Source organism: Triturus cristatus, chromosome 7 (genome assembly GCF_964204655.1).
Source record: "Triturus cristatus chromosome 7, aTriCri1.1, whole genome shotgun sequence".
Classification (NCBI taxonomy): Eukaryota; Metazoa; Chordata; class Amphibia; order Caudata; family Salamandridae; genus Triturus; species Triturus cristatus.
Window position 1 is genome coordinate 272518818 of NC_140590.1, and position 6083 is coordinate 272524900.

The window sequence follows — 6083 nt, forward strand, 5'->3', positions numbered from 1 at the left end:
ACGTGTATTTGTGCTTTTACTGATGATTGCTATCTTGTAACTTCAGTACTTCGAACTCCAGTCTCATAAAGAGACTAGAGGGGTGTGTGTTAACCTAAATACATATATTTTAAATATTTTCCTAGTGTGGTTGTCCTTTCATTTGAACATTCAAGAGATTATAGACTGATAAAACAAGCTGTTTTACATTCCTTCAAGACTTAGCCCGAAGGCTGCTCTCCATAGCTACCACTAGGATAGCTTTCAATAAAGGTTGTCTTTAACCTATCACCATAAGGAGTTGATTGGACTGATACAAGGTGCCCACTAGAATTAGTGGACAGCATATATCAGGCCATCTTCTCACACCCGGTACCAGCTTCCTATTTTAAGCAGTTGGAGGGTCTACAAAGGGAACTTTTCTGGGATGGCAGACCCCACATAGCATTCTCTAAACTAACTCTCATCTGGTACGATGGGGGGGATCAGCCTTCCCGATCTAAGGAAATATTACTGGGCTGCCCAGCTCGCGGCCATTAATCATGGAATCTATGGCCGCCCGGATGACCCCGGATATGCTATGGACAGGTGGTTACTCCCGGGTGGAGAATATAACAGAGCCTTATATGCTAAGCCCCGCAGACTCCCACTGACTGGACCTACAGCGCATGCTATCCATATTTGGCATGTAGTCAACAAATATCTACAATGGGACAATAAGCTCACTCTAGCTACTCCATTGTGGAGCTCTGAGAGACTAGGGAGCCTCTGGAAATGTAAAGGGTTTGACAAGTGGGACCTTATTGGTATCTTGTGAATCAGGGACATCTGGGGAGAGGGAACAGTCCTTCCATTTACTTCACTCAAAGATCAATACAGCTTGACAGACTCTGAGTACTATAGGTATCTCCAAATCCGGCATGCACTGCGTACCCAGATTCCAAGTAACACGAGGCCCCCTGACGCCTCCCCCCTGGAGGATAGATTATTGGATGGTCATCTGCTGGAAAAAAAACATTAATCTCATATACAAGAAACTAATCAATCACATGGCCGATCCACTACAGGCCCTTAAGGGAAATGGAACAGTGATGGGCTGGAGCTTGACGAAGAGGACTGGCAGGTGGCGGCTTCATCCCCGCGAGAGGTCGCAATTCAGGCAAGGCTGCAATTAGTGCAACTCAAAATACTCCACAGGACATATATAACGGGGCCTCGCTTGGTCCGGATGGGAAAGGCAGAGAGCGGCGAGTGTAGACGAGGGTGCGGTGAGATAGGATCCTTTTTCCATATACTGTGGGACTGTCACCATGTACAATCATACTGGAGGGATATACACCACACGCTGCAGGAGGTATTAGGGGTAAACATGCAGCCGGAGGCTCGTCGATGTCTCCTGAATGTATGGGAGCCCACAGACCTTAACTCCTACACAACACAGTGGGCAACTCTGGCCTACATGATTGCTAAACGGAACATAGCGCAACAGTGGGGTGCAGTCCAACCGCCCCAATTGAGGAGATGGGAAGAACACCTAGACTGGTGCATGTACAGAGAAAAATCAGTCTATGTGGCCAAAGGGTGTCCCGGGAAAGGTGTGGGGCACCTGGAATCATTATAGAGGAGACATTTGTACCCCACCTAGTCTTCCGAGCGAAATTGGAACTCGAAACCCCTTAATCTAATCTGTATAATAATCATGTTGTCTATCGCAGTCACTGATGATAATGTGTAATGATATGGTCGCATACCTGTACTAGATGGATGTGTTGTTGTCGAACTGTTTAATAAAAAGAAATATAAAAAATAAAAAAAATACTTCCAGGGGCTCTGGTAGAGCAACCCCAGCGGGAGCGGGTGGGACTGATCATAGGGCCTAAGGGCCCATGGGAACGTCTTCTGCCTCATAGCACCGTGGGCTCTGGAACACTTATGATTTTAGAAGAGTTGGAGAGAGACTCCTAAGACTCTGACTTCTAGTGGAGCTTAACCTGAATGTCTCCTATCATGAATGGGGAACAACCACAACAATAGAGACAGTGAAGTGGGACTCAGGGACCTGCCTATCTAACACTATAGCACTGGTCTGAGGAGGTCCAAGACTCTGTGTAATATATGTCTATGCCACATTTTACTTTACTATTTGTGATCGTATGCTCCTATTTTGTCATGGGCGCAAGTATTTGACTAGGCAGTCATTTATTGGTGCTATTGAACGTCTTTAGAGTTGTGAGCCTGTGTTCATCTCTTGCATCCCCCTGTATCTACGTTTCCACCCCATTCCCCCGCCGCCCCCTTCGAGAAGCCTTGGACTGATCGACCAGTGCTGCTGCTGAGAGTCAAGTGCTGAAGGCGTACCTGGCCCAGTTGCTCAGTGGCCATAGTGGGTTGGGCCCAGGATATCAGGAGTAAAAAGCCTTAATCACCACAGTTGGGCCCAGTGGCTCCTGCTTGACTCGTGTTCTGACACCTAGTTATAGCTTTTAACGAGGTGGCATAACTTGCTATTCCAACAAACCTCCTTTGAGGGGGCAGACCAAAGATGGGAAAGAGTAGGGGATAAGTCCGGCAACATACATATAGTGAGTCTGAAAAGGCAGAAAAGGACCACATGGTGGGGGTGTTGAGAAAGGGATCGATGGAACAGAGGGAGGGGTCGGTGCAGTCACATTGCACATCTGTTGGTGCTGCAGGTATGTCCCCTCCATGGCTCTGGAGGGTGAGCTCCTGAGTTTCCCATATAGCGAGTCTCTGGTTATTTTTTTGCCTCAGCACACAAAACGTGATGGGGGCCTGCTGTGACGAGGACTGTAACCCAGAGCAGGAGCAGCCTCTGTGGTCTGTAGCAGCACACTGTGTACCAAACGCTGTGACTGAGCATGGCTACCATAAGGTCACCGAGCTATGGCTGACAGTGAAGGCAGACACATATTATTACTATTGCCGAACAGACCTTTTCACTTGTGCCTGCACCGATAAACTTGTCTACTGACCTCTCCTGACTAAAATAGTCTGCCAGTCCCCTGCAACCAGGTCCTACATTACATCCATGTGTAAATGGATGATGCATGTATGTATACACGGTGGCCATGTAACCGGATAAGCATGGCGAGTGTGTGCTGTGCGTGATTGCGGACACACACAAATCCACTTTGGATCTCCTTCGTGCAGATACTTTAAATGATGGGTGGAGAGAGCCCACCAAACAGGAATATGGAATGCAGGACTCCCCAAAAGCATGTCTGAGGCCCTTCGTGTAAGGCCAGACCCAGGGGTGTGGAGGCTGAGACCGCGTGTGCCCACTTCCTGCTCCATTTCTACCCAGAGGTGTTACCTGCAACAGGCTGAGAAATAGTTGCTTTAAGAAGCTTCCCACTTTTTTCTTCTTTTGTATTGAATTTCTCTGGTTGGGAGATCCCTGGCCCCAACCCTCCTTCCTTCTGAACTAGCAGACAAAACTGCAGCTTAACTAGTTTGCGAGCAATATATTCAAAGACAGGATCTACCCGAAGTTTGCCCCAGACCTGGTGCTAAGGAATCCAAAATCTCTGTCTGCAGAGCGAGCATCTGCAAAAAAAACTCTAGTCGGTGTGCCAGGATTTCTCTTCGACCAGTGCCACGGTTCCCACACCGGTGGAGACCAAGAGAGACAGACATCTTCGCTCCAGGGTTGTGGTCGCTGACTCAGATTTCCCATTTGCCACATTTGGAAACAGGAACCTAGAAGTTCTGCTACTTGCTGGTAGCAGCTGCCTTGAACCAACTTGAAGGAAGGAGCCCACTGAGTGCAGAGCAAAGGGTACTGGAAGTACCTTGCACAAAGGAAAGGCTGCATAAAAATGGATAGCCGGAAAAACCAAAGTTGTCGTCAAGGTCAGACTAGCCATACTGGGAATCAGGCGTTTTCCTGGGAGGCTGGAAGGGTGGGGGCTGATTTTGTTTGTGGGTTCAGTTTTGTAGCAGTGCACCCACTGCAGAGTTCCTTGTAGATTCAACAGTTTTCAGGCAACAATAAAAGTGTCAAGATAACTTTGGCCATATAATGTATCTGCTGGAGAGAGATGGAGTTTAGTTTAGTGGCAATTTTGACTCATCTAAGTTAGCACAGCGGGTTAATATGCCTGCTGCTTAGAACATGTAGATAACAGAACAGTATTTTATGTGCACAGCTCAGTGGGTTACTGCTTTTGTCACAGAGATCCTTTTATTATTGTGCAATTCACAAGTTGGAATCGTAATCTAGCACAGTGTGCTATGAACTGCCATCAAAGAGCTGCATGCAAACTGCTTAGTACAGATCAGAAAGATATGTTTTTTCTCAGTCTCTCATCCTAATGTTGAGAAAAGGGGTTTGTGGAGTGGTGCAGAGTGAGCATGAATGGTGTGGTAGCACACTGCCATTCCAGACAACACTTTTTTAATTGAAATGACCCAGTGCTTGAAATGGAAAAATAGAAGTGCAGGTATTCTATAACAGAGCACCTGGTTTTTTCCGAGAAGTGCCGGTGCGCTTCAATTAAAAATATAGCATTTCTCTTGAGAAGTGCCCATACTCTCCCTCTCAAAATAAAAAAGTGCCTGTACTCCGTACCGTACAGTACCGGCCCATTTAAAGCACTGAAATTACCATTACATTTGCACAGACATACAGTTTTACTAATAAAACATAACCATTTACAAATACTTGTACAATTCATTTAAACGTTGTGTTCTAGAAAATAAACCCTTTAATTTCTCCAGAATCGAGCAAGATTGTCAGATAAATCCTCTCACTTTGAAGTCTGAGAAAGAAAAGTAAACCCCAAGCTCCCTTGGAAGACAAAGCCTGACATTTGACCTCTGTCTTTGAATGCACAGCAAATGTGACAAGATAAGAACAAGATTTACAGGCCTTTTTATAGAAAGGAGAACGTGTGGAAGAATATAAGGAAAGGTAGTGTGAAAAGTCTTTGCTCATTCGGACGGATGGACTCCATCTGGACACCCTAAAACAAATAAAGCCAGCAAATAGAAAACCAGAAAATGTGAATTGCAAACCACAAAGCCAATGATCAGCAATGGGTGGAATGCATTTCACATGGAAGCTTTCTGAATATCCTCAGCATGCCTTTAGCAAACCAGGCAGCTGTGCTGTCTGGTAGGCTTCAACCTAAAAATACTGAACAGCAGTGTCCGAGTAAGCGAGTGGGTTTTGGGTGCACAGCTTTCAGCCATTGACGTTCTTCAAACAGCCTCCTTCAATGATTGGCTACAGACTTTGTCAATCATGTGTTGGAGAAGCACTGTGGAGTGTTCATCTCCAAACTAATGCTATTGGCTTTTTGGTTCATTTTAGTTTGGGGTGAGCGGAGCAATTTAGAATGAGGAGATTAGAGTGGATTGGAAAAGTTGACATTTCCGTTGACAGGAGCTTGAAGGTTTACATTGATAAGAGATTGAATAAAGCGATAGATACAGGGGCCGGGGAGCGAGATACATTTGAATTAGGTATGTAAATGGATGGTCTTTTAGAGGTTGGAGTGGGGGAAATTGCAGGTTACACTGGTGTATAGTGCAGGTACTTTTGTAAGGCTACAGCCAAGGTTTAATGGTTTGTGGTGTGCACCTGCATCATTAAAGCGGCCTTTTTTTACCCAAACTTTAATCTTGACAAGTCATTTTTCAGGGTGCGTTGTCCCACCCAAATGAGCTTTGCCAATACTTGTCTTGTTAAGTCAACAACATAACTATTAAGGTTGGCAATAACATGGGAGCTGGTTGGATAGTTCCATATGAGGGTGCCTGCTGCAGTTATCTGTGTGTGATCACAAGTTCAGGTTCTAAGCCTTTTCATCAGGAAAGCCATTTTTAACTGGGTGCTCTTTAATGCTCAAACACAGTGTATATGTGGAGAGAGGGCAATGCCGCTGGTCACTCGCAGTCCTTCGGAAAGAATGGAGGGGTCTGGCCCTTTCTCAGTCTGATCAGCTGTTACTGGCAGGGTGGTTTGGCCTTTAAATCCAGAGGGCATTTTCGTGGTGGGCTAAAGCCATTGGAGGCTGGTTTTGAGGGCCCAGGGCAGGTGCTGATGCCTCTGTCACTTTTCCTGGAACCCTGAGGTTAAT